The following is an 11,146-nucleotide window of genomic DNA, read 5'->3' as shown; positions in this document are numbered from 1 at the left end:
TCCTGTGAGGAAGAGATTTAGCATAGTCCTGGAAGCTGCTTGTGGAGGCTGATGGAGAGGAAGGAATGAAGGGTGGGTCTGCAGTAGGAAGGAGTCCCTCTGTCCAGGGTGTCTGGGCTTAAACTTGACACTGAGAGGTAATTAAGGATTCTCAGGTTCATACTGTCTTGAGTCTCTGTCTTCTTGACCTAGGAAAATTCTCCACAGCCTCAGGGAATTGAAACTTAACTAAGAGCCTCTATCTGTCCCCACTGCAGAGCCTGTACACAGCTAGGGAAGGGAGACGCCCAGCCTGGGCTTCCAGCTGGCCATCAGCAGGGAAGTGAGACTTGCTGACAGCCTCTACTTTGCCCCCATTGGAGAGCTTGTTCACAGGAAGGGAAGGGAGACACCCAGCCTGGGCTTCCAGCTGGCCATCAGCAGGGAAGGGCTGGGGCCTCCTACACTTCCTCATGGCTCAAATCCACAGGATGCCAATACTAAGAGGCTCTGTGTGTGGCAGATAAGCAGGAGGGCTTAATGGAAGCATGAAGGAGACCTTCCCTTTCTTCCCTTTTTCCCTGATTTCTTTTTTGGTATTAGGTGTCAGCCCCAGGACCTTTGCACTGGATAAGGGCTTTACCACTGGGCTCTGCAGCCAGCTCAGAGCCACACAGAAACAGGAAACTAGGACTGTAGAGATCTCACACAAGCATAAGATCACTCCAAATGCAAGTCTTTCTCTCTAGCAGCCTCTGGGGTCCTGCCGCCCCTAGAACAGGACACATGAGGTAGGGACACCAGCTCCCTTGCCATCTGGTGCCTTAAGCAAGAACCCTCACCATCAACCTCCTTGTGTCTGGGTGCTCAGAACTGGGTCACTCAGTCACTGTGTTACCGACTCCAAGTCTGGACCTCATGTCTGGAAGAAACAGGGTCCAGAAGGAAGGGTAATCTGGGGGAGCATGGCTTCCACACTGGGTGGCCAGGCACCTGTAGCCCCCACAGTCACTGTTGTACTGGGGTAAATTAGGACATGCAGCCAAACCTGGACTGGTCTGGGAAAGACCAGGGCAGCTGTGGGTAAGGCAGGAAAAGGAAGCTTTGGGTGTCCTGGCAGGGATGTCTTGCCACTGCCTGGTTTCACTCCTTACTCCCCACATGACTGAAGCAGCAGGTTCTGAGTAGTTTGTGCTCTCCTGTCCAAAGGCGAAGTGACACTCAAATCATCAGTGAGCCTGTGGTGGTGATTCTAGGCGATGGCAAAGGCTAACCATGGAGATCCAAGGCTGGACCAGGGCGGTAGGAAGAACCCACCATAGGGTCAGGGCTTTACATGGGAAGCTTGAAGGAGTGTCTAGGTGTGCTGTGGAAAGTGAGGGCCAGTTGTGTCCATTGCATCTGTGAAACTCCCGTCTGTAGACAAAACGCAGGAGGTAAAGCAGTACTCGGCAAAGAATAGCACTCATCCTTTCTCTCCAAGGCAAGGTGCCTCGGTACATTTGAGACTAGAGAAGCTTAATGTACAGATAGGACTTACAGAGATAGATGTTTATGTAGTGCACAGTAGGAGGTTGGGGAGGTCAGAGGATGGCCCAGGCACCAGCTTTGGTTTCTGGCCAGACCTTCTTGATGCACCGTAATAAGGTGTCATCACACAGAGTACCAGTGCAAGTGTGCAGATTCAGGGTTTCGTCCTCTCTTCAGAGAGTCACGAGCCCTAGCATGACAATCCAGACCCATGCACCATAGTCCTTCAGTTAATCTTGACTATCACCATTGCTACACACAGTTCCCACCCTGGGTGCCAGAACATTTCTCTTCGTCTTTGTGGAACACAGAAGTCCCTTCCCATGGCTGTCTCCAGGTGATCACCAGTTCCATGGACCTGGCAGGACAGGAGTTCTCTGCTCTGGCTAGTGTGAGGGATGATTGAGGGGAGGCCTGGGACTGATCCTTACTCAGGAGAGCCAGGGCCTGTCACACTTTGTCCTTAGTTGTTCTGCTATCTAGAGAGAACCATGAGTCACCAGTCTCCACTGAAGCTGTCTCCATTCCATCTCACATTTTACTATCCTCTTCTTTTTAACCCAGACTCACAGATAGCTGTAAGAAGGACCTGAGAGGGACCCCACGCCTGGCACCAGAGACCCTGCAGCCCTCATGGTCTCCAGAGGTATGGACTTCTCTTCTCTGGTTGTTTCCTGAGTGTGGCCTAGAACCTTGGGCTTCCACACTGAGAACTTGTTGAGTTGAGGATAGAAAGAATCTAAATGGAATAATGGGAGTCCCTTCTACCTGTGTATAAGAAGTCCTCTTCTTGGCTCTGTCTTGGGGGGTATGCTCAGGGATCCCTTCCTCCCTCCAGCCTGAAAAAGTGGAGCACAGCATGTCATGTGGCCTAATGACAACTCCCAAAGTCTGAGGACACTCCAAACTCCCCAGCACACAAGAAAACACTTGATTCACTCAGAGTGAGGGCTTGAACCAAAGACCGCTGTCTCTCTCAGTTCTGAAGCCGAAGTCCACAGTAAAGGAATGGGAGGGTGGTTGTGGTGAGGATACTCTTCCTGGTCTGTAGCAGCAGCCTGCTAACTGAGAGTCTGCACACAGCCTCTCCTGTGTGCATGGAGACAGAGAGGCGGGAAGGGACCAGGTGGAGGAAGGACACACAGATACAGAGATCAGTGATGATAGGTAAGTAGATAGATCAGCGGTTCTCAATCTGTGGGCTTCAATCACTTTGGAGGTTGAACAACCCTTTCACAGGGGTCACCTAAGACCATCAGAAAACACAGGTATTCATATTATGATCCCTAACAATAGCAAAATTACAGTTACTTATTAGTAACCAAAATAATTTTGTGGTTGGGGTCACCCCAACATGAGGAATAGTATTCAAGGATAACAGTATTAGGAAGATTTAGAACCATTGAGATAGATAGAATGGTAAATGATAGATGACATTATATATATGGTGCCTATTCTTTCTTGTTATCAGCACCATGCTTTCATGAATAGGGATGTATATTTATGACATCACCTACTCTGTTGTTACCTCACTTTCCTAGAGGCTCATCTCTAAAACTGGTTGCTGCCATACCGCCTTTTATACATGAAATGAAGATCACAACTCATTCCCTAGCACTGCTGACTCCATCAGGTACCCAGTGGCAGATGCTAAATACCTTGTCTGCTAAATGCCACACACACTTTGCAATTTAAACTCGGCCATGCTGTCCTCTGACCTCATTCTATTTCTTCTTAAGTATTGAGGAGGAGACACTTCATCCAGGAAGTCACTGAGTATCTGCAGGACTCAGCAAGCAGAAGAGACCTGCAGCTCCTGTTGGTCAAAGATGACGCCTGGAAGGTGTTGGTGGCAGAAGCTGGGTTGTCCAGTTCATCTCCCCTAGACCCCCAGAATGCCCCCAGTTTTGTTCTGATCCCACATACCTGTGCTCATCTACAGAGTTCCCACTGGGCAAATATTTGGAAGTGAGGGCACAGACTTTGGGTGAAGGCTTCTTTGTCATGGCCATGCCACTAATGTCTGTCTTCACATGACTTCACACACTAACACCTATGGACTAAGAACCATGGAGTGTCTGTGATCATCAGTGTTCCTTGTGGAGTGCAGAGTCCTGCATTTGTAAAATACCTTCCCATTGTATCTATAACACAAGTCTGTGATGTGAAGGCGATATGTCATCCTACAGTGAAACAAGCCTTCTTTCTGATGCACTGACCTCTTCTGTTACAGGGATGAGGAAGCTGCACTGTGTAAGCTGCTCCTAGGGCTCCCAGCCCTGGAGGACAAAGAGCAGCTTCAACAAGAGCTGCAGGACAGGAAGAGGTTTCTGGAAGCTTTTCCTGAGTTGAAAAGGAAGCTGGAGGGAAACATCAGGAAGCTCTGAGCTCTGGCTGACCACCTTGACCAGGTGCACAGAGCCTGTACCATCTCCAACCTGGTGACCAACTCCACCAGCACTGCCTCTGGAGTCCTGGGCATCCTGGGTATAGCTCTGGCTCCTGTGACAGCAGGCGGCAGTCTGCTGCTCTCAGCCACTGGGCTGGGGCTGGGGGCAGTGGCTACTGTGACTGGTGCTGCCAGTGTAGTTGTGGAGGAATCAAGCAAGTGGGCAGATGAGGCTGAAGCCAGGTGCCTGATGTCAGACACCATGGACGTTATGAAGACGCTTCTTGTCCTGGGAGAGATTGCATTCAAACTTTCTAAAAGCTCCTATGGTCTCTGCAATAATTTGAAAACCTTAGGACAAAGCATTCATGCCATTAGGGCAGCCAGAGCCAACCCTAACTTAGTGGCAAATGCCAAGCTCCTTATGATGACTAGAAGAATCCCTGCCCAACGAGCTAACAAGATGCAGAATGTCTTTGAGGGCACTGCTCTGGCAATGACTAAAAAAGGCAGAATCAGAGGTGCCGCTGTTGCGGGTGCCTTCCTTGCACTGGATGTGTATTGCCTTGTAAGGGACTCAATGCATTTATATGATGGAGCAAAATCAGAGTTGGCTGAAGATCTGTGGGCCCTGGCTCAGGAGCTGGAGGAGAAGTTGAGAGAGATTGACCAGATCCACAAGACCCTCTAGGTGCCTGTGACAGCCTCCCCCAGCTACATGGAGGTCACTGGAGATGATCTGGACAGATTTGAGGCACCAAGACATCTTGTTAGAAGAGGATTGAGGTAGTTAGTTTTAACTGTATCTTGACACCATCTAGAATCATGTCAGAAGAGAGTTTCAGTGAGGGATTGTCTAGCTTGAGCTGTCCTGTGGACATGTCTGGGAAAGATTTTTCTGCATGATTCTAAATGAAGTGGGTAAATTCCTCCACCATGGGGGGCGCTATTCTCTGGGTATGGGTTCTAAACTGTCTAAGGGAAAGCAGGCTGAGCACCAGTAAGCATGAGTGAATTCATTTCTCATTACTCTGGACCATGGATGCACTGAGCTATCTGCTTTGAGTTGCTGCCTTGACTTCCCCACAGTGATGGACTACAGACAGCCTGGGACTGTAAGCCGAATGAAAGCTTTCTCTTCTCCCTGGCTTCTGTCAGGTATTTATCACAGCACCAGAAGTGAAGGTTGGAAAGCAGAGAGTGTGGGATTGAGTCCACAGAACCAAGTGTTGAGCAGTGTGTAGTTCTGTGTCTCACTGTATAGTTAATATGGACGGACTGAGCATCAAAGAAAGATGTGACAGCAGCCTGAACCGAGGGACCAGAGAGGACTAGAGAATGTGGGGATGGGTCTAAAACCACACAGTGGTTTGTGGGTATGAACAGAGAGGGCTGTGCTGGTGATGAGAAGCCAGGGAAACAGAAGGGCTGGAGAAGGAGGCTCCACAGCCTACCTCCCCACAGGACGATGTGCTGTGAGCCACAGTCCTTTCTGTCCAGCATCAGCTGTACCAGCTCCCTCTTTGTCCATCAGGCAGCTCCCATATGATGATGGATATGCTGAGGATGATGCAGAGCATGGTGGTGGTGACCCCACAGTGGGTAGAGCTCTTGACAAGCCACCAGCCCATGAAAGGGACAAGCTGACAGGATGGACCAATGAAATTAAAACTATTCACCATGTGTCAGGCTGGGTCAGTAGTTGATTTGAGGAGAGAAGAAAGCCATGTTTGAGTACGGTCAAACAAATTGTGTGGTGGATTAATCAGCTAGTTTCGGATCATGAGACTCAGCCTGTGATCCTTGGCAACTGTCAGCTGAAGAATAGGAAGTAAGTGAGAGATGTAGGGAGGGAGAGATGTAGTCAAGAGCTCTACCCACTGTGCGGCCACTACCACATTCCTCAGCATCTCCATCATCATATGGGAGTTGCCTGATGGACAAAGGCGGAATTGGTACAGCTGGTGTTGGTATCTATAAATTTGGTTAAATAAATATTGCTGACCTTTGGGGAAAACTGTAATAAGAAACAACCAGCAGCACAAGAGATGGTGACATGCGACCAAATGGACGACAGTGTCAGCATGACCCTGCTGTAATCTTTGTTTTTATATTTAAAGAGTCAATTTATTTGGAGAAAGCCAAAAATCTCTCAACCCCAAGGATGGGATTTTCCAACTCAAGGCATCTCCTAAGTAATGTCTACAGATTGTGAGTCATTTTCACAGAAGACACCTTTGTACAAGTTTCACATATGTTCAGGAGCTTCAATCAACCCTTGTTTTATTTTAACAGAGGAGCAAAGTGGGAGAGAGGGATAGAACCACTTTCTCTTGGATGCAATTATCTGAAGAAAAATAGACAAAGAGGGCAAACTGCCTTTCATTGTCCATGACCGCATTCAACCACGGGTATCTCTCTAAAAGCCCACTCTCTAGCTACTGGCCATCAAGTCCACTGGATAAGTGGTTTGCTATGCCCACTGCAGCAGCACACTAAACCATCGCTCCTGCACAGCAGGCTTAGGGCTCACACAGGAGACCAGGGAATCATTTTCCTGCAGGTACCCTGACTTCCTGCAACAGGAACACCTGCCATCTTTGGAGTTGGTGCCTACAGCAGTGCACATCAAAGCATACAGGTCAAGCTACAGTGTTGCCAGGGAAACCAACACCTTCAACTGCTCTTCCCATTATTCTCTACTTTTGAAGGAAGTCAAGAAACAAACTCTCCTAAGGAGAAAACCACACACCATCTAGGTCTCATGATAGACCAGAGCACTGGTGTGATTCCAGTAAAGGAAACTTACTTGACTGGTTTGGGGTCAAATGTGCTTCCTTCACCAGCTCACCTCCCCTCATCCTCAGCCAGAAAGTCTGTTAGGGGCATGGTCTTCCCCCTTTTCTCCTTCTCTCCTCCTCCTCCTCCTCCTCCTCCTCCTCCTCCTCCTCCTCCTCCTCCTCCTCCTCCTCCTTCTCCTCCTCTTCTTTTCCTTCTTCTTCTTCTTCTTCTTCTTCTTCTTCTTCTTCTTCTTCTTCTTCTTCTTCTTCTTCTTCTTCTTCTTCTTCTTCTTCTTCTTCTTCTTCCTGAGGCTTCCATGTTGTGTGGGAGGAGGAGAGAATGCAAAGGTTGACTTTTTTTTTTAAATAGGGAGCCATGGACCACTCCAGGGACACAGGCAGCAGGAAGCCTGGTAGTTCTGCCACTTGGCCCAGAGGGAGGATAATGGTGACATTTATCAGAGGAAGAATGTGCCTCCTCTTATCTTAGCTGACAGCAAGGATGCCAGGCATATTTCTAATGTTCACAGCACTGGAGTACAGTTGTAAAGGCCCATGAACCACTGAAATTGCAGGAACCATGTAGGGAAACCAGGTCAGTGTTATTCGTGACCTTTCTTATGGTTGTGAGGCTTCAGTCAAGCCGAGCTGGATCCCTGGACATACTCAGTTTCTGTTGTGTTAGCCAGCTGGCTCCCCTGGGCTCCCTGACTTCTCTTTATCCTGACCTTTTCTCTCAAGGTGTCAGACAGCAGCAAGTCCTCTGCTGTGTTTCTAGGTTGACTTCTCACTCCACAGAGACCCATTTCCTCCAGACTTTGCTACCTGTGGTACAGCTAAATTACCCTGAGACATTCATTTCTGACACGCTGGGTGGAGCTCAGACCTATTCCTTCTTATGGAATGACTGAGCTCAGGGATCTGTGTGCAGATGTGCATGAGGCTGAACTGTAGAGGGGCCAAGACAAACAGCTGAACAGCATCATTCTTACACAAGATGACTTCTTGTTTTCTTCTCAATCCCTGGGAGAGCTTCAAGGATGATATTTTTCCTGGTGTCCCTGTCAATTTGGACACAGAAACAGAATGGCCCTTCAGACTGTCGTTCTGATTAACTGATGGCTTGCTGTTCTATCATGGGTTTCATTACCCTTATAAGAAAGATTTCCACGCTGCCCATAGATGCCTGTTGTATCTAGCCGAGCTCAAAAGAATAGCCATACACAGAGGTGCTGACTCTGGGTCGAGTGTGAGGAGTGGGGGAGAAGAGGGCAAAAACGTTGGCATGTTCTCCATTCATTCACATGGGAGATGAAGTCCAGCAGGACTTTCTGAGGAGTCTTCTGAGAACATCCTTAGATGGTCCTTTCCAGGAAAAGAGAGATATCCAACATGGAACTGCCCCGGGGAAGGATAAATCTCTCATTCTGATAATCAGATGAGATGCTCCTGTTAGTTGACTTCTAAACGTTTGTGTTCACACCTGTAGATGGCTTTTCTAGCCTTGGACAGTGTGAAGGAAAAATCATGTACTGGGCAGTATCCATTCGAGGCTGATACCCAGTCAAGCTCCCGGTAACAAGTGACCATGGCAGTGGCAAAGTGGGGCTGTGCACAACTGTAATCAAAAGTGAGTCGTCACTCATTTATATTACTCCCCTCAAAGCTCAGGGAACATTATGGGAGTGTGGAGGGAACAAACAATGTAAGAGCTGGGGGAAGGGGTCGAATGCCGTGTAGCTATCATTTCTGAATGAAGCTTTCTGTTGGCCCACCCAAAACTTGGCAGTGATCTCCAGATACACAACTTTTGTGAGTTGTCACCCATGCTGGAGTTGTTGTCCTGTGAGACAGCTGTCTTTATGTTCCCCACTCTCCTATAAGCAGCCCCTTAAACATACTCCTGTGAGTAACCCGAATAAGCCTAGTTACTAAGCTGGGCTCAGATAGGACCATTCCTATGGTCTGTCACCAGTTCCTTCCCTGATCCAGTGTAAATAGACACTGGAAAACTCAGGTAACACTTTGGAGTTCTCAGAACATGGGAAGCTAGGATCAGGAGAAGCAATTCTTGGACCATCATGCCAGGGGTTGAATGATTGGCACACACACTGTCTCTGATGCCAACATTTCAGGCAACATTACCACCCCCATTAGACAAGGCAAAGGGCTTCAGAAACATGTGGATGGTTGACATCATTAATAGTTGCTCATGGGGGACCCAGCCAGACCACCCACACTACGTCCACTATCCTCAAGGCCAGGTGGGAATGGGCAACGATCTTACGGTATTTAAAATGTCATGACTCATCTTAGGCTTCAGGGGAAACGCAGGGATGAAAATCACATTCTCAGAACCCTTGACAGTTTGAGTATTTCTCTCCCTTTGGAGAGTAAGACTGATTTATAACAAAGAAGAAAACAGGAGTCACACCTGGATGTAACCCCAGCAGTAACGTTCTTAATTGTAATTTTCTCATTTGCAAACCAGGAAGTAGATGTTTACATACCAGGACTGTCTCTGAAGCATCTATAAATTTCTTTTTCTATTTTTTTAAAAGATTTATTTATTTATTATGTATACAGTATTCTGTCTGCATGTATCCCTGCCCACCAGCAGAGGGCGCCAGTTCTCATTACAGATGGTTGTGAGCCACCATGTGGGTGCTAGGAATTGTACTCAGGACCTTTGGAAGAGCACACAGTGCTCTTAACCTCTGATCCATCTCTCCTGCCCCTTTTTCTATTTTTTTAAACTTCTTGTTTATTCTTTGTGTCTTTCACCTCATGCACCTCGGTCCCTTTGATCTCTCCATCCCTTTGTATCCACGCTCTGCTCTTGCAACCTCCCCACAAAATTAACTAAAATAAAATTTAAGAGAAAAAATAGATAGATAGATACATAGATAGATAGATGGATAGAAAGATGGATGGATGGATGGATGGATAGATAGATAGAAAGATGGATGGATGGATGGATGGATAGAAAGATGGATGGATGGATGGATGGACGGACGGATGGATGGATGGATGGATAGATAGAAAGATGGATGGATGAATGGATGGATAGAAAGATGGATGGATGGATGGATGGATGGATGGATGGATGGATAGATGGATAGATAGATAGGTAGGTAGGTAGGTAGATCTATCTCTTTATGGAAGCTGTAGTGTGACACAGAGTCAGACATTTTACCCTTTATCCAAATATCTTTACTTGCAAGTGCTCATTGTAAAGAGTCATTGGTCTGGTTCAGGGCCTCTGGTTTCTGCTACAGTACTGATGCTGGGACCTCACTGGGACTCCTCTTGGATATTCTGTTGTTGCCCTGTGTCATGGAGATCCTGAAGCTCAAGCAGCTCATAGATGGGGTGGATGTTGGAGTGGGTGAACTCAAGCCATAGTTCTGGGCCAGGGTAGTTGCGTGGTTGGTCAGCCTGCCAGCTCTCCCCTGTCCTCAGGACCAGAGTGAGGGTTACCCTAGCTAGCTCACCCTCTGTAGCAAGAAGCAAGGGATGGAGCCAGCTCTCCTGATTTCATGCCCTCAGATGAGCTCTCTCACACCTTCACCACCAGGGCCAGCCCTACTCTGTTCCCTAGACCCCAACCACCACACCCCAGATGAGTAGGCATTACCAGCTATCCCAATCTTAGCCTTAATGGCTGGCTCACCCTTGTCCCTGTCTACAGGGTCAACTCCACTGGGCAGCCCAGGCAAGGTACAGGGTCCATTCACGAAAGTGCAGCAGCTGGTGAGGAGTTGGGCAGCTCCCCCACCTGCTGCAGGTGGCACAGGGTGGAGGGGAGGAAGGCAACTTTCCCACATGGCAGAGGAGAGGCTCACAGGGGCAGCTCTATTGTGAAGCCTGGGGGAGGTATAGAACCCTTTCTCCTAAGTACTTCAGCCAGTAACAGCCAGTAAGGTTTTCCTAGTGGTGCAGCCAGTGAGCGGCAGGGCCAACCCTGTACAGCCCTATCCTCTGGCCATGGCCCTGGATGGCAATCAAGCTGGTCACCTCAACCTACTCCTTACCTCTTTGGATATGTTTCTGTCCACAAGAAATGAAATTCTCTCTCTCTCTCTCTCTCTCTCTCTCTCTCTCTCTCTCTCTCTCTCTGTCTCTCTCTCTCTTTCTGTCTCTCACACACACAACTCTCTATCTATCTATCTATCTATCTATCTATCTATCTATCTATCTATCTATATCTCTCTCCCATACCACTCCATTCATTGTTCCTCATAATAATACCCGATTCCTAGCACTGCAAGGCAGTGAACAGGACAGTGTTTTCTCTTCAGAGCCTGGGGCAGACCGCCCAAGCATGTGTAAGGGCATGCTTGTCCTGCTCCATCTGTCATGGTGCGGAGCAGGACCATGCTTTCTCCTATGAATTTTCTTAAGTCAAACATTGCCAATGTTTCTTTAAAAGATCTGTTTATTATTTATATTTTATGTGTGTGGGTGT

General features: G+C 48.0%; 1 pseudogene; it reads left to right on the top strand.

The window, feature by feature from the left end:
• Positions 1–3,247: 3,247 nt before the first annotated feature.
• On the top strand, positions 3,248–4,589 carry LOC118575031 (annotated as a pseudogene).
• The last annotated feature ends 6,557 nt before the right edge of the window (positions 4,590–11,146 follow it).

The sequence above is a fragment of the Onychomys torridus genome, unplaced genomic scaffold (genome assembly GCF_903995425.1).
Source record: "Onychomys torridus unplaced genomic scaffold, mOncTor1.1, whole genome shotgun sequence".
Classification (NCBI taxonomy): domain Eukaryota; kingdom Metazoa; phylum Chordata; class Mammalia; order Rodentia; family Cricetidae; genus Onychomys; species Onychomys torridus.
Note: the sequence above shows the minus strand (reverse complement) of the source record. Positions and strands in the feature narration are given on the sequence as shown.